Genomic DNA, 21,443 nt, shown 5'->3' on the forward strand with positions numbered 1-21,443 from the left:
ATTAAACCAGACATTTAATTTAGAACAATGTTCTTCAGCAGCATAGGCCTCAAAAAATTAAGATTTATCTTACTGCTGTGTTTCTGTGCCTTAACCAACATAGTTGTTTTAGGAATACAATCTGTGTGGATGTCTCCTGCTGAGTGTATTGGAGCTGTATGGAAGTTACTTGAAAAACCTTGGAGACACGCAACTTTTGAACGTTATATCCAAATATCATATCTAGCATGTAAAAGCACACACATTGCATGGAACGTGATTTAGGTTTTTGGAGGGTATCTGAGCTGGGATCTGGAGAGTTCAGAGAAATCAAATCTGACCAACAAACTCTTTCCTCCGTACAATTAGAAAATATCATCAAAATCTAGCGCATGAGAAAGGTATGCAGTACTCCTAGTTTACAAGATCTTAACCTGAAAGTTATTCTTAAAATAATGAACATTAAATTTGGTGAGAAATGGGTGGCAAAATTGCATATCGCCAGCGCTTGGAAGAGGGCATAGGCCTGGTCGTTGGATTGCATGGCTGGAAATGGCAGCCCCCCACAAATTTCCTCCTGGGTGTTTGTGGGGAATTCTGGGACAGACGTTTGGTAAGTCTGTTGTTTCTGACATTTCTGTGAGGTAAAAGGGGAAGAACTCTGCTGAAACCCGCAGACCTGCACCCGGAGCGTGTGGAAGTGAATTGGGCTCATTTTTTTCCTGTGCTTAAACTGTTCCACAGACTTTAATTACTAGAAACTCTCCCTGCAGGAGGTGCAGCTGGGCATTAGGGAAACATTATGGAACCTCTTTTGCAATCACGTTATTTTAGTGTTTCCTACAGATAAAAAAATACGTATTTGGGTAAGGAGAAGCATATAGTGCAAATATCTTCACTAGATTTTTGTTTAAGAGCCTCAAAGGGTTTTCAAACTGTCAAAGCCCAAACACGGAATGCAATATGCAAGATCCTAAGTGTTCATGCAATCAGTATAGCTAAGCTGAATTCCTTCCTCTGCTGTAAATAAAGTTGAGCAGGGGCTAGAACAAGATGACCTCCAAGGGTCCAGTCAAATCTGAATTGTCCTGAGATTCCGATTTTTAAATGTAATGAAACCTACTACTCTCTGCTACATCTAAGTTTGTTAATAGAAGCAAAAAGTGCTCTACTTTGGGAGAAAGGATAGTGGCACCTGAAATGATGGAATGCCGGGTGTCTGAAAGTATCCTAAACCTTGGAACTCACTAGGAAAAACCATGATTAAGGCAGCTGGGGCTGCCTAAGAGAAAGAGTAAAAGCTGACCTGGCATTAGCTGCAAAGAACATTATAGCAGCTAAAGTGATCTTTGTAACACTGCAAAACGTAGTCAGCTCTACAGACAGAAATTTTCTGCTGTGAGCACGGACTGCTGTAGGTCAGGATCGGCCAGCGTAGCGGCACTGTGACACGCCTGGTGGAGTGACGCAGTGTGAGGACTGAAGAGAACCAGTTCTCCTGGCTTTTGGTCACAAATGCCAGAGGCATTACACTTTCAACTCATGAAACTTTCAAAGGTCAAATATCTGCAAAAAACAAAGCACGTACCGCTGGTTAAATTGCTGCAGGGAGCAGAGATTAATGCTGTCAGTAAAGCTGAAGTGATGATAATTGGAGTACTGAAGAATGTTTGCTTTAATATTCACTCTGCCAAACACCAAAGCGCTTGATTTACATCCTCTGCATATAAAATATTTTATAAAGTACCTAAAGAACAACATATAAGCTTTGCAGTTTGGGAATAGGAAAGTTAGGAAGGTAGAAGACTGTAGAGAATGATTTTTAGGCGTATTGGAATAGCTGTTAGTGATAAAAGGCAGGTGAATTTGAACTCCAGATGCAATGCTGGAAGGGGGCAGGGGAATATATTACCAGAGAATACTGGTGTAAGGACATGGGGAAGTGACGCTGGGGACTTTCAAGCTGCAAGAGTCCTAAAATCGGTTTGGCATTGTGACAAGACAACTGAGCGCAGCAGGGGTCGTGGACCTGTGATATGGGAAAGGGGACCATTGGGCTGGGGTTCATGGTCAGTTGTCAACCCAATATTAATATATTTAGCATTTCCGTGGCGAGACAGATACTGAATTGCTGACCTAGGATTTAAGTATTAAGTAGTAACCGAGTTGCTGATTTGTCATTAACATATTTAGTGAATCGCTGATGTAACAGTTAGAGAGCCAAAGGATAAACAGTGCAGTAACGTTGCAGTTAGGGCAGAGAGAGGGTGAAGTGGCTGGTTCTCTCTGCGTCGGTTTTGGGAGGTGACTTCCCAGTAGGACAGGTGTGGGACAAGGACAGAGTGACTGGTTACCTTTGGGTTGGTTTTGGAACGGACTCTCAGCAGGGATGAAGAACAGTCTGTCTGGACCAGGTGGGAAGTACAAAAAGGCACAGCTCATAGAAACCCAGAGAAACGTAAAGGTAACTTCTGCACTGAGAAGTGAAAGATGCTGCAGCTCTGGTGAGCCTTGCCCCCGAGAACCGACTGCTGTGGAGGTGAACGTCATTCCGTGGGCCGCCTGGGCACGCCAGACAAAACACTGCCGAACCTCTGTGCCTTGAGCGTGGCTTGCGTGGACCAGCAGAGCCATCTCCAAGCTTTGCGGGTGCGGAGAAGGCAAGGATTTGGGAGCGTTTGTCACGACTGTAACGCTGTCATTCCCCTCTACACTGCCCGAGTGAGGCCCCATCTGAAGTACTGTGTCCAGTTCTGGGCTCCCCAGTTCAAGAAAGATGAGGAGCTACTGGAGAGAGCCCAGCGGAGGGCTACAAGGATGGTGAGGGGACTGGAGCATCTCTCCTACGAGGAGAGGCTGAGGGAGCTGGGCTTGTTCAGCCTGAAGAAGAGAAGGCTGAGAGGGGACCTTAGAAATGTTTATAAATATCTGCAGGGTGGGTGTCAGGAGGATGGGGCCAGACTCTTTTCAGCGGTGCCCAGCGACAGGACAAGGGGCAATGGGCACAAACTGAAGCACAGGAAGTTCCGTCTGAAGATGAGGAAGAACTTCTTCCCTCTGAGGGTGACGGAGCCCTGGAACAGGCTGCCCAGGGAGGTTGTGGAGTCTCCTTCTCTGGAGATATTCCAGCCCCGCCTGGCCGCGGTGCTGTGCAGCCTGCTCTGGGTGACCCTGCTTGGGCAGGGGGTTGGACTGGGGGACCCCCAGAGGTCCCTTCCAACCCCTGCCATGCTGGGATTCTGTGCTGAGCCCGTAATGGTCATTGTGCCTGTATGCTGTTAAGTTTAGATCGACACAGCTGACAAAACCGCGTGCTGTTGCTGGACTTGAGTATGGCAGTTAACCAGTGCCAAGGGGCAGCGTGCGGGCTGCGCCAGGTTTGCTGCGCGTAGACCTCGGGGGGTCAGGCCGCTGCCCTTGCGCAGTAATGCTGCCCACGTGTTGGCTTTCCCACTGATACTGCAGAAAGGGATCGGGAGGGATTCAGAAGCAGCAAAAAGTCGGAATAACTGATTTGTAGTGAAAGATTTAATGAACAGAATTTATTTGCGTATCTAAGTGAAAATGAATTTTAGTTAATGATAACACACATAAGGGGAATAATAGTCTAGTAGTTGATGGCTTTTCAATCTAGTAGAAAAAGCAGGCATAAAATGTTCTGGCAATCATAACGTGACAACAGATATACTTGGAATATAACCTAGGGGCACATTCATAGCTGTGTCACTAATTAACTTAGCAGTGGGAATAAGCTACCTGAGGATGTGGTGAATAATCTGCCGTTATCCAAAATCAGCAAAAAATGTAATTTAATCATCCATTTTAAAAAGAATTTAGAAAAATATTGGGGTCCTTCAGAAGGTGAGTAAAAAACATTTCAAAGTAAAATGTAGTTGTGTGATACACACTGGTTATTGCCTGTTTCTAAAACAGAGCAGTATTGCGTGGTTTTTATTTTCCCCTGGAGTCAGCTCTGTTAATCATTATTGTTGTTAAATCTGACGTGTTTTCTGCGTTGCTATGGAAAATGGAAAGCTTTTGTACGACAGTGATGAATACTGTAGTCGCCACATCTCTCAGAGGTGCTGGGTGTTTATATTTCATCATACCTGCTTTTGGGGCTGCACTTGCCAGATCCCACTCAATTCGAGACGAGAGAGCCCTGCCCACCAGTTTGTGACGGCGCTCGGTGACGTAGGCAAGACAGGCAGAGTCCGTGCGGGGAAGAGAAGAGGAGATTAGACACTGCTTTGTGCTTTCCAAAAAGGACAGTGCCTGCTGCTACTTTTGGCTTTGTCTAGGCTGTGCTTCCAGTGGCAACAGCTTAGCATTGAAACACTTTTCAGCGGGAGCAGGAAGAAATTATTTGCAGGAATGGATTTATCAGACACAATACATTTTTATTGTCCGCAAATAAAGGAAGGGTCTGGCAAGTGTTTTCTTGGGATCCTCGTTGAAATTGCCAGTTGTGAGTTCATGGTCCAAGAAAGAGCAAAATGTCCCAGATCGTAAAAATCCAGACTTCTTAAATACTTTTCTTTTCGCCTCTCAGCAGCACGCTTTGATTTGGTTTTGAATTTGCACTGGCGTTAGGTAGAAACGTGAATTCCAGAGGCACTTGTGCAACCCATGACTGAAGAAAGGCTCGTTGCTTCGGTTTCCTTTTTGCTTTTCTCTTGGCTAGAGCTCAGGCAAAAGACTGTTGCATAGGAGAAGCCCAGGGTTTTTTTCAATCACAGTGACAGGTCCTACCAAGAAAGGAAACAATAGGTAATCTGTTAGGTTTCAGGTGGCACAAAGTCAGTAACCAGTGGCACAAAGTCAGTAACCAGTGGCACAACTGGTGAGAGAGCCCCAGGGATGCTGGCGCGCTGCTTGAGCCTGGTGAGTCTCTGGCTGGGGGATATGCTCTCAGTGTACGTATCCCTCTGAATGCCAGGCGTAAAGAGCGACGCGCTGTTCCAACGATGTGTAGAACGTACATCAACTCTTGAAAAGAGCTTTTTAAATTTCTTAGAAAGAAGGAAATGGCTTGGGCATAGCTAAATCTGTGGCACAGGGGAACGAGGCCGGTGTTTTCTCTAGTTTTTCCAGAACCGCTTTTTACAGAAGTCATTGCAGATAATAATTTAGTCACTTCAGAAAAAAAATTTTAAAAAAAGTTGAATTTCTGTAAGAGAAGGGATCAAAGCTTTGTCGATGTGGGTAAAATAAGAAAAATAGACTCAGAATCTGAGGGAAGAGAGGATTGTCCAGCCTGGGAAAAACTAGGACACATCATGAGATTATATACTTCTCTTACAGAGGTCCTGTAGGGATTGAGGTTCCTGATTTTTATTCTTAAAAAAGTTTAATTAATTTCCATTATATTTGTTATGTGGCTTTCCTTTTTTATTAGTTTTCAGAGCATAAAGACAGATTTCTGCTGATTTAAAATAATCATTTGACATGTACAAGGTGGACAAATGAGTAGTTCAATGCAACGAAAGGCTACAAAAGACTTCTAGAGCAGTAGGACAGATTGAACTTTATTCCAGTTACATGAAATCAGGTGATGTCACTAAAATTTAACTTCCTTTTGGAACAGGTTTGATCTGCCGATGCAGTGAGACACAAACTGGGCATCCAGCATGGAAGAGTGCGTGCCTTTCGCATGCTCTAAAATGGTTTTCCCCCTCATTTTTACAGCTACATTCGTGAAGCAGAAGAAGCAAAAGGAGCAGTTTACATATGGAATATGAATGTGATAAATTTTCCAGTATCTTCATATGCACTTTAACTTGAATTGTGTGTGCTATTGCAGATTGCCTCCTTCCTTTAGGTGATTTATTTTTTTTTATCAAAGGTTTTATAGCTAATCCTTGTTTATCAAAAGAAAGCATCTTCGATCACAACTCATTTAGGCTTTCATCCATTGAGACACATCGCCCATATTCTGAAATACACAAAATCAATATGTAATATGCGAAAGATTTGCTTGTGGTAAAAGGTCAAGAAAAAGAATTTTTCTTGTAGTTATTGACATAAACACTTGGAGGTGAAATATTTTTCAAGCTACTTTGTGTCACACTTGAAGTCACATTGTGTGGTACGATAATCAATAAAGACCGCGATGGTAATAACTTCATTCTATCTAGATCAGTGCTTATGAACATTACTGATAAATCTTCCTTTGGCTGCTACAGGGTTGGTTAGCTGTGGTTACCAAATAAAATGTTTTATTCTGCGAGCGTTTTCTATTTTAATCTAAAATTATAACGTTGAAAGCATTTTTTAATTTAAAGTAGAAGGAGAGAGATATAATGCATTTTTTCTAACTGATAAGACTCAGTGCAGAGATACGTAAGCTGCAAATTTTGCTCTAAGCACAAAATAATCTCGCAGGTATTTAGTTTTTTAATTTTTTTTTACCTGTGAGAAAGCTAAAGTCAAGCATTCGCTGTGCTTGAGAAACTCGGGTTCTCTGAAGTATGCTGTGAGATTTGAGATACGTACTAATTGTGGAATAAATCATAAAAAAGGTCATTGAAGTGTAGAGAACATCAGTCAGCTTCGAAAAGAGCTGAGGATTTTAAGAAGCGCCGTTAGGTGAAGGCAGTGGCAGCGCATTCGCATCTGCAGAGAGACGGAGGAACGCTGCCGAAAGCTTTGCTGTGTGCTGCAGAAAAGGGTCTAAAAAACCTCCCCCCAAAACCTTATGGCTTTTAGCGGTCATTGCTTTAGTTCACTCTTACACTTCATGCATTTTACATACTGGAAATGAAAAGAAGTTAATTAAACTTGTGGGAGGGGGGGATTTTTTGGTTCTTGTTTTCAAAGCGCCGAAGCGGCACGGCGCGGTTAGTCTGACGCTGGCGGTTAGAGCCGTGGTCGCGGGGCTGCTGGTCCTGGAGCTACAGAAAAGCACGTGCGTTAGGATTTGGCCTGGGATTCTTTCCTTCGTGAAAACTGTGTAATGAAAAGTTACTGATGAATAGTCCACTGAGAAAGCCTGTATTTTTTTTCTTCATAATATCCTGAGCTTTCTAGTGTAATTTAATTTAGTCTCTGATTTTAAGATGTTCTCTGTGTGAAACAGTTGATCTTTACAAACCATTCAAGGCAGTTGTAGAGTCATAGGATGGAAGGCACCTTTAAAGGTCATCTCTAAACCAGAGGAGACTAAGCAAAGATACTAAATCATGCAGAAAACGCTGCTGGAGTTATGCTTTTTTATAACAAAAAGCATTACAATTACTCAGCTATTTTGATATCTGTATCATAAAAAATGAACTTTTAAAATTCTGCTTCATTTTATAGGTTTTTCTGAAAACAAAGTTGAGAACTAAGCTCACGGTGCTGGCTGCAGGTCAGTACATGAAGGATTGAAATGAACTTTGGAAACCCATTTAGAATGTCTTGGCCAGAGAAGGTAAGAACTGCAGTGAATTATTTATTTATTTATTTATTTTTAATGCTTAGCTGGTGCTAAAGTATAAAAGCACAGTGGGATAAAGGCCATAAACACCCCACAAAAGGATGCTGTACTCACAGAGACTGTGAACAGGTACAACCAAAAGCCGTGGAGCGTTGGGTCTTTGTTCGTCCAGCAGTGGTTCGTACTTCAGGTACGCGCGGAAAGCCGGGCAAGGACCCAGCGGTCACACAGGAATTTTATTTGTGTTGATGACTAAAACCAAGAGGAAACTCCTTTTTTTTTTTTCCTTGGGGCTAAAATGGGACTTGGACCTACATCAGTGTGGTGTTTTAGAAGGCAGCATGCGCTCACTGAAATAGCCAGCTGGTTTTTCACTTGTTATGCCGATCATATAACATACATTATAGTTTTATATAAAATCGTTATGCCTGCCTGGAGCCCCTTAAATAGGCAAAACATTAAAAGGCTCCTACCCTTAACTGGATTAAACTTTTTCTGACAAATTTGTTGTAGCTGTCAATGAATGACCACATCACAGTTATCTTAACACGTCACTTTTTTTGGAATATAGAAAAAAGTTTTGAGAGAAAATGGTAGGCAGGCTAGCAGAAAAGGTGGTTTTATGAAATATCATAAGCAAGAGTTAACTTTTCAATAAATCTGTTTATTGTTGTTAGTGTGTTTCCATAACAGCATCAGAAATACATATTTTGAACTAGAAACTATTAAGTTACAATGAATTTAATTTATTAAAAATGAAAGGAACGCCATATTCTGTCACATTAGGTTGCTGTAAACCTGCTGCATTATACTTTTATATTTTATATCTCCACTTCAAAATACTAGTTAGAACTAGTTATTTAATGATAGCAAAAATTAATCATTGTAATGTATGAAGTTAGACATGGCTTCAGCCCTCCTCATTTTCTTATTGTAGACTTGATTCACATAAAAAGAGGTCTGTGTTTTTACATGGACCTGTGAGTAGGTGTTGAAAAAAAGACAGTTACACAGTAAGAATATTATCAAGATCTCAAACAATATCATGGTCCAAAAATATTTTCAACAGTAACAGACAACAATCTGGAGACTTGTCTGTAAATGCAGACACCACACCAGGACCATGAAATAGGTATACAATGAAATTAAAAAAAACCCCATTTAACTGTAGGAAAGACTCTTAATGCAGCACCTCAGCAAATTGCGCTCTCCGATAGCCAGCGCTCAGCTCTGCCATGGACTGCTCCTCTGCTGGGCTCGGAGCTCCGCTGGCTTCACGTGCTGCGTGTCACAGGCGGCGTGCAGCTGAAGTCCCAGCAGCGAGCAGCAGCACAGGCGGTGGGTGCCCGGTGTCTGCGGGCTGCGCGCCCCGGCAGAGCCGCTGAGTGCGGTGGGCTGCGCCGCGGGGGCTCCAGCCTCCGGGAGCTGGGAAGCAGCCGGGCAGGAGGCCGGCCGGGAGGGCGCGGGGGTCTGAACGCCAGGAGAGGGCTGTTGCGTGTCTGCAGGCTGAGGCTCCCAAACTTCAGCCCGCCGCCGCACGGGTATCCGTGTCTTAGCTGGGTTTCTTTTGAACTTGCTGAAGTGATTCATCAGACCTATTTTCGGTTTGGTTTTGGTCTGTTTTAGGAAAAGATAAGTTGACTCCATTGTAGCATTCTGAGCTGGGTGCAACGGCAGATTTTGCCCCCTAGGAAGTGAAGATATTTCAGGCAGTGTTCTTCTGCGAGAAGGTTTCGATGAATAATTTGAGTTTGTGCAACCTACTGCTCTCTTCCTGTTTTAGCTAGAACTTTCCAAGTGGGGTGGCCATTTGAATTTGTAATGGTAGGTTTTATGAATAACCCATATTTGAGAATTTTGGGGTTGAAACCTGGGAACATAGCTGGCCATCGCATTGAAACGTCTCTCCTTCACTGAGACAGTATGAAACCTGGAGAAAGAGTAAAAAGAACAGAAATTACGTTGAAGCTTAAGCCAAAAGGTAATTACTTATTAGCGATTAAAATCTCATTCAATTGGTTTCCTGAAATTTGTTGACCAGTAGTCTTTTATTGCAATACCAGAGCGGTACCTCGCGTCTGCTGCTGTTTCTCTTTTTCCTCCTGCTGGTTGTACAAGAGTTGTTAGATTCTCTCAAGCCTTCCTGTAAACAGGCTGGCTGTCCAAGCTGTTGTCAGGTGTGCTGGCTGTGGCTGGGACAGGGTTAGATTTCGTCACAGCAGTTCCTGGGCGCTGCGTTTTGGGTTTGTGACCGAGGCGGCGCTGGTGACGGGGAGGTTTCTGCTGTCGCCAAGCGGTGCTGACACAGCCCAGCCCTGCTCCGTCTGCCAGCTGGGTGGGGACACGGCCGGGGCCACAGGGATGTCCCATAGCGTACACGGTTCCGCTCAGCACCAAAAAAACAGAGAGGAGGGATTTTAGGGAGGTTTGCCATCTTTTGCTCGGGAACGGACTGGACGTTGGTCTACCTATGGGACGTGATAAGCGACAGCCTTTGCTTCACTTGTTTTCTTTCTCTCTTCTTGCACTTTCTCGCTTTTTACAGAGTTTTCATCTCGACCCACAAGTTCTGCTGCTTTTACTCTTCCTTTCCTCTCCCCCCATCCCACTCTGGCAGGGGGCAGCATGGGGGGAAGGAGGGGCGAGCGGGTGGCTGTTGTGGTGCTTGGCTGCCTGCCAGGGTTAATCCACATCATGGAAATTAATTTTTCACCTTTTCATTTTTATCATCACTATCTAACACATCTTCATTTCTGGCAGGAATTGCTTTGAGTGCTGATGACAGCTTCACTCTCAAAGTTCCTATTTTGACAAAAGTATTTCATTTTTCAGCTATTTTGAATGAAAGCCGTCATTCATATACGTATGTGTGCACACATGTGTCTAAGATACAATTATTAAAGGGCTTAAACTTGTAATAGAATGCTGAATGATGTTCCGATTACGTTTTATTTTACTGATCATTGGACAGTCAGAGTTTTGCATCTTGAATTCCTTACAGCTGGGTGTATATCATGTTTCTTCCTGTAGATACACTGGAACATGTCGTATCTTCATGTGTTTTTTTCAGTGTATTTGGATATGATTTCGATATGTAACCAGTGTACTGATGCCCAAATCTAAATGAATTTACCTTATGATTCCTGTTGTCTTCTGGGTGATTCTTATTGACTTCAGTGAACTTTGTTTTTCTCTGGTAGCTTGTGCAGTCACAATTTATCGAGAACAACGTATCCATTTCAGTTTAGTGCATCGCTAGCTGTTTTTTAAGATACTAGGTTAGGACAAAACGAGGTGGTATGACTATAGCCACACTGTCCCTGGAGGAATACCTGGGAACATTTTGTGAACTTAAATACATTATATCAAATGAAATAAAAAGCCACATGAGTGCTGGAAGTTCATCGGTTCTGTTCTGCCCTGCCGTGGCCCCGGCAGCTGGTGCACCCTAGTGCAGCGCTGTGGCTTCCCTCCAGGGTCGTGGTTCCTCACGCCAGCTGCGCCGACCGAAGGGACGCTGATGGGGTGAGGAGCATCAGGGGGTGCCTGCGTGCCTGCCCACAGCTGCAGCTTGGCACGGCGTCCCTGGCGCTGGATCCGGGCCCGCTGGGCTGGGGGAGAGGCAGCGCTGCTTCTGGATAGCTGGGCTGTTCCTGTGGAGTCGGTGCCCATTCCTGCCGCGGAGCCCCTGGAAATTTCACAAAAGACCTACCTAAATCCCCTGGTCTGCTATTGCCAATAGCAGCTCTTACCCTTCGGTTTGTTCATCCTCAACTTTTTTTCCCTCACTTTTGTTTATGTGCTGTCTCGTTGTACAGAATTGTCTGTTTTGGCCATGGCTTCCGGCCAGAATAGAGTCTTGCTTTTGCTTCTCTGCAATATCTCGTATAAATATATGCTATATAGATGAATATGTACAACAACTCAGTTATGTTTGTAATTTCTCTTTTCCTAGCCAGGATAACACCGTGATCTCCTTTGAATTTTTCTATTTCTGAGCTGAATATATTAGGAAAGATTGACCAAATGCTCATGTCTATATCACACTAATTTCAGATTACTACCGGAGGCGTAAGAGCTAGAGAGATGTTTCCTGGTGTGCAGACATGAGAGTTGAGAGGGGTTTAATTAACCAACGTGGAGAAACTGCAGGAGGAGAAAATAGATCTTGTGGCAGGTAGAAAGTGAGGAAGATCAATTTGTTTGTATTGGCAGTATCACCCACAGAGTATCACTGCTAGCAGAGAGAAAGGGCCACGCTCACGCTGGGAAGATCCATAAGTGGAGGGACCAAGAGCACACGTATGGTACAGAGGAGAATGTTCACGTAAGACTGAGATGTGTCTGTGACCTTTAACAAAATCTCAAGACCTTCTGAGATTTTCGTATCACTGATGATGATTCTAGGTTGGTTGAAAAAAGCAGTAGGAGCAAAGAAACTCTGGGAATCTAATATCTTATTTGTATGAAAATAGATAGAATCATTAAAAAAGGAGGAGTTGGGAGGTTTAAACAAAGAAAATGAACAGTAATGTTCTAAACTAATCCAGGAAAAGAGGTAATGATTATCCCTTTACAGAGTGCTGCAACACCGTCAGATTTAGCTGCTTAAGTATTTTCTTCAATAAGAGACATAGCTCTGTTTATCAGCATTATTTACTGTAGTAAAATACACTGCGGAAACCTGCAGCCAGTGCAGAACTGCACTGTTCTTTTGGCCGCTGCTGGTAGCTCCCAAGCAGAACATCTATTTACTCACTAGCATTAATATTCAAGATCTGAAACACATTGAGCTATTTATGTAGGTATTTTTAATTAGGTAGCTAATTGGTTAAAAATTGACCAGAGGCAGCTTTTATTTGGGGAACTTATTGATCTGTTCTTCATTCCCTGTCCGATAGCTAAACCCTATGACTACTAATAGGAGTCTTGGATTGAATATTTTGAGGAAAGAGAGAAAAACCCCGAAAGGTTTTCAGCAGAGAAAGCAGCCAGTTCCTGACAGCCAGTAGATGTCATTCTATCTCTATTTCAATGCCAGCGCCTACTGTTCTCGTGATATTTTTCCAAATCACAAATTGCGGGTGGGAATGGGGGGAAACATTTATGTTTCGCTTTCTTCTTTTTAATGCACGAGTTTGTCTGTCTTTTCAGTAGCATAAGGTGTCAGAGTGTGAAACTGGAACTTTTTGGTGCAGCTGAGGCTGAGAAGCTGTTGTCTTTCAGTCATTCCTCCATTAGGATTTTGTTTATTTATTTGTCTGCACAAGGGCTCTGTAAGCTTTGCACTGTGCGTGGTTTTCCTTTCTTTTCTTTCTTTTTTCTTTACAATTTCCTTTTTCTTTCTGAGCCTGTTTGCTTGATACTGTTCCTGTCTTTCTTTTCCCATACTTTCTCAGGACGTCAAGGCCACATACAAGAAGAGGTTGTAGCCCTGGGGAGACTCGTGGGCTGCAGCCCGGAGTCACGCAAGGGAACAGTCTGACAGCGCATGGCAAGAGAGGTTGGATATTTGTTTTCTGAAAAACCATCTCATTACCTACAACCCAAACAGAGTCCTGCTGACAAATGCATCAAATGCAAAGAATTTTATCTACAATAAGGATTTTGCAGTCCTGCTAAGCCAAGCAATTTGAAATGAGTTGTCTCATTTCTGTCCACAAATACACAGCGACTGTCTTGAGGATAGTGTTGGCAGAGGGGTAAAACGTGGAGACCGTGGGGAGACGGAATTGCACTGCCCTTTTAATGCTCACAACAGCAAGTGCTAGTGAAAGGAGGAAGAAAGCAGGCAAGCAATTCAGTCTGTAGCTGGAGTGGTTCAGGTGCCAGGACTATTAAGCTGGCAGTTTTGAAAATACCAAGCTATTATTTTTGCGCTTTGGCAGCCATGGTTTCACCTGGTCCTGTTCTGTCCCGTAGGGACCTCACGTGCGCTGCTAGCCAGGGAGCTGAGGTGGATGCTCCCCAGAGTGCATCAGCTCTGCTCCACCACAGAAATCACAGCCTGTGGTCCAGCAGCGAGTCCCTTGCGGTGTCAGAGCAAAAATACCCACTCTTCTGCAGAATCAGTAGCAAGCTGTCAACAGATGAAAGACAGGGGTGAAACTTGAGATGGGAGAATCTTAATTGGCTTTACAAAAGTAAGGTGTTAAATGAGGCTGGAAGTATACAGGGACTATAAAATCCTCAGAAAGATACATTATTGACCGGCTTTCTGTCTCGCCTCTTCTCAGAGGGCTCGCAGTGTACCTGACCTTTGAACCCAGACCATCAGGCAGAATGGTGGTCTGAGTTCCTTGGCTCGCTCTGATGGATGCTGGTGCAGCTCGTCTCCTGGCAGTGCTGGAGGGTGAGCAGGTTGGGGGGGCGTGGCGTGAGTCAGCCTGCGGGTGCTCGGAAGGAGTCCGGTGGGCTGCGTGTGTCTGGGTAATCCACGCAGGGAAGGGCAGCTGCTGGGCTGGCTCTGGCCCTTCCTCTGTGACAACCCGTGCTAGCTTCCCACCGGCGTTAATACCACACCAGTACCACGCCCGTACTGGGAGGAATCTGACACGGCAGAGCTGCGTGTCCTCTGGATCTTGCAGTTGGGAGCTTCGATAATTTTTCAGCCTTGTGAACTACCATCTCAAGCAAATCGGGAATTAAAGCGAATAGGAATAGGGATTCAGGGTGCAGTAAACCACAAGTGTTCACTCTACCATGTGTCTAATTAGTGTATTAATTAGATTAATGACAAAAAATGGCGGCACAGTGCTACTGCAGTCGCAGAAGGAAAAAAAAATAACAGATCCATGGTCGGTAAGCGATACAAAAAGAAGGAAAAGAGTGACTGATAATGTTTTTACAGGTACTGACCAGCAGAATGTCTGCCTGCTGAAGAATTTCACGGTCTTGGTACTGTTTGCATAGCTGAGAAAATCAGTTATATAAGCAAGTAAAACAAACCCTGCTCACTTCTGCCTGTCTACAGAGGAGCAAACAAACAAAGGGGCTAAATCTGATGGGGAAATGAAAACGAACTGAAGAAAGTAAAGATACTACGAATAGAAGGAATCGAGCGCTAGTCAGGTTAAATCTGTCTCCTACAGCTACGTTCACAACCCGACAAGGAAATAAGAAAAAGGCTCGGGAAGCAGGGGTTGTGGCAGAGGGTCTACAGGATCAAAAACATAAAAGCTCAGGTGGTCGGGCAGAGGGCAAAGCTTTTGTTGGTTTGCAGTACGCAGCTGTCTACCTTTTGCTGAATTCTGCGCATTTTTACTCACAGCACCCAAAATAATGAAATTGCATTTTACCTTTTAAGCTGTGACTCACTTTGCTGACAGGGTCATTGCCCAGACAGTCGGAATGTGCCCAGCAGACAGAATACCAAACGGGAACGGGAGTTCACATTGCGTCTGTGTCGTGACAAAGGAAAATGCAAAGATCTCGGCTTCTCAGGGGGATGCTGATAGGGATCCTTTCAGTCTGTGCCAAAAGAACGTTATTCAAAACTCATACTAGGATGTGCCTTTGACTGACAAAATCTTTAGTATCTTTAGCTGTATCCCACTGCTGCATGGGTTTAAAAAAAGGCTGAAAGAGGAGAAGGCTGAGAAGAGCAAGGAGACATCTGCAAGGTGCAAAGCAAAGAAGGGGAGGCTCTAACAGTTTCCCAATTCCTCCTTTTTTCACCCACAAGAATCATGCCATGCATCACTGAGTTTGTGCTGCAGACTGAGTGGTTGGGGAAGGGAAGACATGCAAGTGGTTTTGCTTTAATCTGTCACCTAACCCCATTAAAAAGGCAGGAGAAACGGGATTCGCAGAAAATGGCACAGTCCGACTGTGATGTGTCGGAGCAGTCTGACTGTGATGTGTCGGAGCAGTCTTTAGTGAAGAATCGAAGAACTGGGTGCTTGGAGGCAGGATGGCTGTTCAGCTGCTTCTTCACAAGACCCTGACCCTGGCAGCACTGCGGGCCCCGTCCCCTTCGCGCTGCACCTCCTGCATTGCCCCGTCGCTGCGAGCACCGTCAGGACGTCGGTGTTACAGATGTGTCTGCTCCACATACCCGTGGGTCAGCTCAGTCTGAAACACTGAAAAGGGAATTCAAAAAGACCTGCAGTAGGCTTCTTCAGAAAGCTGTTTTCCTGCAGAATCCGCTGCCTAGGGGATGCTTTTACTTCTGAGGAAGGGCCACAGGGGTGGAGAGAGGCTGGCTGGAGGGTTGCTGCTCCTCTTACCCTGTTCTCTCTTGGAGATTTCATTGAACTTAGGCTGAAGTGGACTTCACGAGTCTTCAGATGTGCCCAATTTGTTCTCTTCTGTGCATGTGAGAGAGTATGCACTATTTCTAGATGATAACAATGCATCCCACTGTGTACCTAAATAATTGCGTCCGATGGTTCTGCTAAAGGGAGAAAACAGAGCGAGCGCCTTCATTTGTGCTGTGAATGTGATCCATCCTGTCTCTGTGTCCGGGGCTCTCACTGCAGTAATTGCTTCATGTAAATTTGTAAATTTGAAACAATGATATTTTGTGATTCTTTCTTTGCTTTGTCTTTGTGTGTGTTTAGGCAGGAAACGTGTCATCAACTGTGGGTATCGCTTTTACAAACAGAGGAGACTGTCTTACTGTGCACTGTGGTGCATAGTTATCTTAAAATGACAGATGCTTTGTGGTTTGCAGGTCCTACTCCTCCAAAGCTGGCGCTTTCTGAAAGCACAGCACATTATCCTTTACTCATCTCTCTTCCTTTCTTCTGGCTGTAGCATAGACTGGTTGTAACCTTTATATAAAAGGTCTTGACTTGGGAATTTCTTTATTTGATGTATATCACAAAATCAAAGCAAATGTTCCATTCACCTCTCCCTCCTCCTTTCCACTTTCCTCTTTTTTTAATGCAATTGATGTGATTAGGCTTCCCTTACGGAAAAATGAACGTGATTGTTTGAAACAGCATCGCCTCAGATGCAGATCTTGCCCTTTCCAAATTGTTTGTGTACAGTTCAGCACAGATATGTGGTGTGTTGTACTTCCTCACATGCGAATTTCTCCTTTGTATCAGTAAGCCTGGGTCGCTATTGCGTGTGTCCGGTGGGGACACAGCGCATTGCTACGAGGGACAAATCCCTCGTCCGAGTTTATTCAGTGGAAGTCAAAACCAGGCACTGCATCGTAACTACCACTGGGTTGGTTTGCTGCTTTGTTTGGTTTGGTTTTCCATCCGAAGATGATGTGTTTGGAATAAGTGGGCTTTTCTGAAACCAATACTTGTCGTGCTGCCTAGCTGCACCTGGTCTTATGTAGCTCTTCACCAAATGCACGTAACCAAAGAAGGGAGCTGCTCACATTCCAATGGTTTACTATTATTTCTTAGCAGTCAAGGAAATTTTATATGTTTCTCTGTGTTGTTTTTTAGCCTTTTATGATGCACTAGAATTATAATTTCAGTAGGCAAAATTAGATGATTCGGGGGGTAAATAACTTACCATTATTTCAGGTAGAGTTTAAATCTTGTGAAGTAAATAATACTGGAATACTCCTAAAATTATTGTACTTTATTTATTGGGAAAATATAAAGAATAAGCATTTGAGACTCTGGTTTTGTTTGTTTCTTAAATCATTTTCCAGCTGTCTGGTAGTCTGTTAGATATACTGTGCAGAATTTATACCTAAAAAGTCAATTGTAGTGAGTAGGTTTTGTTTTGCCCATATCTTTCACAAGGAGAAATGCAGTAGCCTTCAAGATTCTTGCATTTATTAGCTATGTTGTTTTGCTATGTACAAGTAACCTGAAGAACTGACATCATTTACATGCTCAGTTAAAAAAAAGAAAATAGAAAAAACATTTAAAATTAGTTATCTTCTAGTCTTGGTCGCATGCTAGTTGTGGGTATAAGAATATTCAGTATATAATAAAATACCTGTAAGGGACCAGTAGCTATTCAGAATTACTCTGCTTGGAATAAGGAACAGAAAGGTCGCACTTGAGATAATAAATATTCATGTAATTAGGTTATGTGCAGCTATGCAGAGTACAGTAACACCAATCACCATAAGTGATTGGAGTGTTTTCATCCCATTCAGTGCTGAGTGAGCGAGGAGGAACCTTGCCAAGTGGCGCGTGTTCCGTGAATAGCCCATGGGAGTTGGGAAGAGCGGCTGCTCAGACTGCTGGGATCATTTCAACCTGTTTGCCAAACCCTTGCTTGCCTCTTGCCTTTCGCATAGTGCAGTACCCCTTGGCCAAGCACAGGTGAAGTTGCTCCCATCCAGTGTCTTTTTACATGCTTTTGGTATGAGAAAAGATATCTGTACATGGCCCGATACCATAGAGCACTAATCTACTTTTGCAGTTTTCGTTGTAGAAACAAGTCAGAGAAATTAGTCACAACTTGGCCCTGTGCAGACACTAACTGCTACCTGTATCCCTCCCCTTGCTGCCTTTTTTGCAAAGGTTAAGGCATTCATGCTGGTATCTTGCCTAAGTTCCATTTTAAATTATTACTTTCTGCTTCTTAAATTCCTTCTGAAACTCCACCAGGATTCAGCTCTCCTCTTCGTCTCTATTCCTGAAGCATCGTGTCGGTTGGAGCAGTGCACAGCGACTTCTGGCCAAAAGATCTCTGATTTGCTGTGATGCTGGTTTCTGATGTACAGTTTCCAGAATACAACATCATTATTCACCACGTGTGTTCATTGATCTTACACAGCGTTACAGTAGGTTAAGCTGCACGCTTAGCTCTGCAGGCCAGGGACCGCGCAGGGAGGGGGACAGTCCCACGGGGCTCTCCCCACATTTACGCTGTCTGAGGAAAAGCTGGATGTTCAGCACGTGGTCTGACGGCAAGTTTTGCCTAAACCAGCTAATTTGCTTATCAGCTTGCAGTGCAAAGGTGGACGTATTTTATAGCAGAAAAAATCCTGAGCAAGAGGATTTGGTAGACATGTTCAAACATGCCTAAACAGACAGCAAAAGTGAAACGCTTTGTGTAAATCTACAGCTGTTTCTTCTTGGGATGGAAAGAGGAGTGTTCTGTCCGAGGCCGTCTGCCGCGAGTGCCCACCGCTGCGGGAGTCGCTGCGCGAGTGCTTGCGTTCTGCCCGTGTGAAACTCTGCGCTCGTGTGTGACCCAACACCTGGGAACACCTGGATTTAATATCCCTCCTGGTACCTGTTCTCCAGGCAGTAACGCTGCGTCACGAGAAGCTGCGCACGAGCTGTGTCAGACCGGGGGCAGAAGGAATCGGGCCCTCGGTGCTGCTCCGCGCCCGGTCCTGTCGTCCAGAAGCAGCCCGGCAGCGAAAAAACCCACCAGAGTCAGGAGGGCACAGAGGAAGCTTGTGTGTGGTGTTTCAAACCCATCGGGACCGAGAGCCGACACTTTGCCCCCAAAGCGCGAGAGGGTGAGGGCTGCGATCCAAGCGGGAAAGTGGAGGCACTGGGACCAGGATTGCAAAGGAGGTTTTGAACAGCCCAGGCAGCGACGAAGCACCCGTGCCTGCTCAGGCAGACTCGCCGTCACGGCGGGGAGCGGGGCGATCAAATGGGTTGTCTCGGGGAGCTTTGAAGAGAGAAGGTTTGTGACTGGTTGTGATTGCCTTGAGCACACACGGCACCTATAAAAGCCATGATAAAAATTACGTTTTGGTATACTGGATGTGAATAAGCTCAATTTAAGAAGTTTCTCTTCAAAGACAATGAAGATAGGGCATGGTTAACATCTCAAGTTCTTCATCCTACCTGTTTTATGGTATTTCAAGGTTCAGGTCTGCAGAACTGAGAATGAGGAGTTTGGGCCTGTAACCCCACAGGTAGAAAAAGTGGCTGATTTTAAGAGCTACTGATCATCCGCTCAGCTGTTTCGAGGCTATACTCTCTTTGCTAGTTTGCAAATTGGTCAGCTGTATCCAACTCATCTCCCTTTTTTTGCAAGCTGTTATGATGTCTCTATATAGACCAATAGTTTAAAATTCACGTAGGTGGATGGAAGAAGTGCGTAAGTAAACATGAACTTGAGTTGTTCAGAAGGGAAAGTGTTGTTGGACACAATCAGATGATGTTAGACAGAAAGAAGAGGTTATTTGTCCATGAATAATGAAATATTTCAGCACTATTTCAGGATATATAAATTAGCTATTTGTGGACATATCTTTATGGGCATCTGCTTCAAAAGGAATTGAATAATGATCATCTCCCATTTTTAATGCAGTCTGTTTTCAAAAGAACCATCAAGAATGCAAACAGATCTAAAAGATGAAAAAATATTGTGATTCTTCTACAAGAAAAGAAAATAACTCATGTTTCCCATATCTTCACAGAAGATTTTTAAAGATACGTTGTTACTTTCGTATTCTCAGTTTGTCTTTTCTAGGCACCATCAACCATGATTGCCATTCTCTACTCAGTCTAAAACCTTTGCGAGTATTAGAAAAACAAGATTATAGGTCCTGTCTCTCCAAAAACACTTCTCACTGAATTTTTTGTTTGTCTGTCAGACAGGGGTCATTCAAAGCCAAATTCATGAGAAGCTTCCGTAAGAGGAACAGACAGATCTGATGGACTCGCTGAGCGCAGGACTGAAATCTCATTTACCTCATTCCTGAAGGATCAGCAAAGATCTCGCTGGTATGCTTCCATTTGCTTGCCTGTCTGTATCTAGGAACACGTAGGCACTCTCCTGAGAAAGTCAAGTCTGGCTGCTGGAGCCTCAGAAGAGAGTGAGCAGAAGTTTTGTTAAGGGGCACTTTGCACATTATTAATGTTACCTCCGACTCCCATCAGCTGAATGAAAATTTCTTTCCTCTCTTTCTTCTTCCTCTACTGGAGATTGACCTAACTGATTACTCACTTGTGGTTGGATCACTGAACATATATGTCTAAAGTGTTTTTTGAAAGAAAGATCTTGCTAGGAGAAAAAGTCAGGAGACAAGTAACGGCAAAAGCATCTTGATTTTCCTGGGCAGTGTTTAAGGCTTACGTTTTGGGTGAGGTTGTCTATTTACCGTGATCCGGAGAGGGATGTTTAGGTCAGACGCAGGACACCAGCCAATACCAGGAGTAATTACAGAATATCCTCTTGTGGGTGTCTGGTTACCCAGTCTTTCTGAATGTCTGGTTAAATGGATCTGTGTTTTGTTGGATGCTGTTACAGCGTCTGCTTGCTGATGATGGTGCTGTGCTAATGAGAGCTAGCTGCAGTGAAGTGTTGTGGGGGAAGGAAAGGTAGTGGGGAACGTGCTCTTCATGGTGTAAGTAGCTTATACTGTGTGTAGCAATTAGAACTGCTTTATTCCAGAAGTTAAAAAGCAGAAAAAAATCCCCCAAACTTTTCAACTTGCCGTCATAGCTTTAAGGGGCGTATGGGTAAGAAGACTCCTCCTATTTCACACAGAGGTTCTGAAAACCGTTCTTGGGGTGTTGACCTCTGAGCTGTTGTGAACTCAAACCCCAGTGCTTTGAGTGCAGAAGTGGTGAACATACCGGGGCACGGCACCCTGTGACCTGGATGCTAAATGGGGTATGGGTTGGGTATGGTTAGACAGGGTAGGCATTTGAGAAATAAGCTCTGCCAAGGTCTAATTATTGCAAAATAATTACAGCTGTTGAAGCTCAGGAAGTGTGAAGTGTGTTCAAGAATTGCAGTTCCCTGGAGATGCGATTAGCTCACGATCACCACCCTTACAGCTCTGCTTGGAGTTTTTTCTTTGAAGGAAAGAAGACAGGATTGACAGATAAACACTGGTTTTGTCGGTGTTGCAGATTGTCATTCACCCGAGTGGAAAGCTGACCAACTTGTCAAGAATAGGGTCTTGCTGTATAGAAAATTACAGAGCTGTATATTAACTATTAGCTGTGTACCTGGCACTGCAGTGCTGTACACAGAGACATACATCAGTGGTTGTGTTCTCTCCCGGCCTTACGGAACACAAGAGCAGAAGACTTTATATGCAAGCCTGCCTGTGCAGACTTGGTGCTGGCCTCTGTCTCTTGGTGCATCACACCCCGGTGTCGGCGCTGGCTAGCCCGACACCGCTGGAGTTTGCAAGCACTTGTCC

The 21,443-nt window shown here is 44.1% G+C and overlaps 1 long non-coding RNA gene across 2 annotated transcripts in view; it reads left to right on the forward strand.

Annotated features, from left to right (window-relative positions):
• The window catches only part of LOC142364019 (uncharacterized), a 303,513-nt gene that overhangs the window by 149,972 nt on the left and 132,098 nt on the right, over positions 1 to 21,443 (forward strand). Inside the window, exon 2 of one of the 2 annotated variants that reach the window (XR_012766092.1) lies at positions 7,279 to 7,390. This is a non-coding gene — a long non-coding RNA (uncharacterized LOC142364019). Of the gene's footprint in view, positions 1 to 7,278; positions 7,391 to 19,894; positions 20,014 to 21,443 lie in introns of those variants that run through there. The other variant, XR_012766091.1, reaches the window with a different exon arrangement.

The sequence above is a fragment of the Opisthocomus hoazin genome, chromosome 23 (assembly GCF_030867145.1).
Source record: "Opisthocomus hoazin isolate bOpiHoa1 chromosome 23, bOpiHoa1.hap1, whole genome shotgun sequence".
Lineage (NCBI taxonomy): Eukaryota > Metazoa > Chordata > Aves > Opisthocomiformes > Opisthocomidae > Opisthocomus > Opisthocomus hoazin.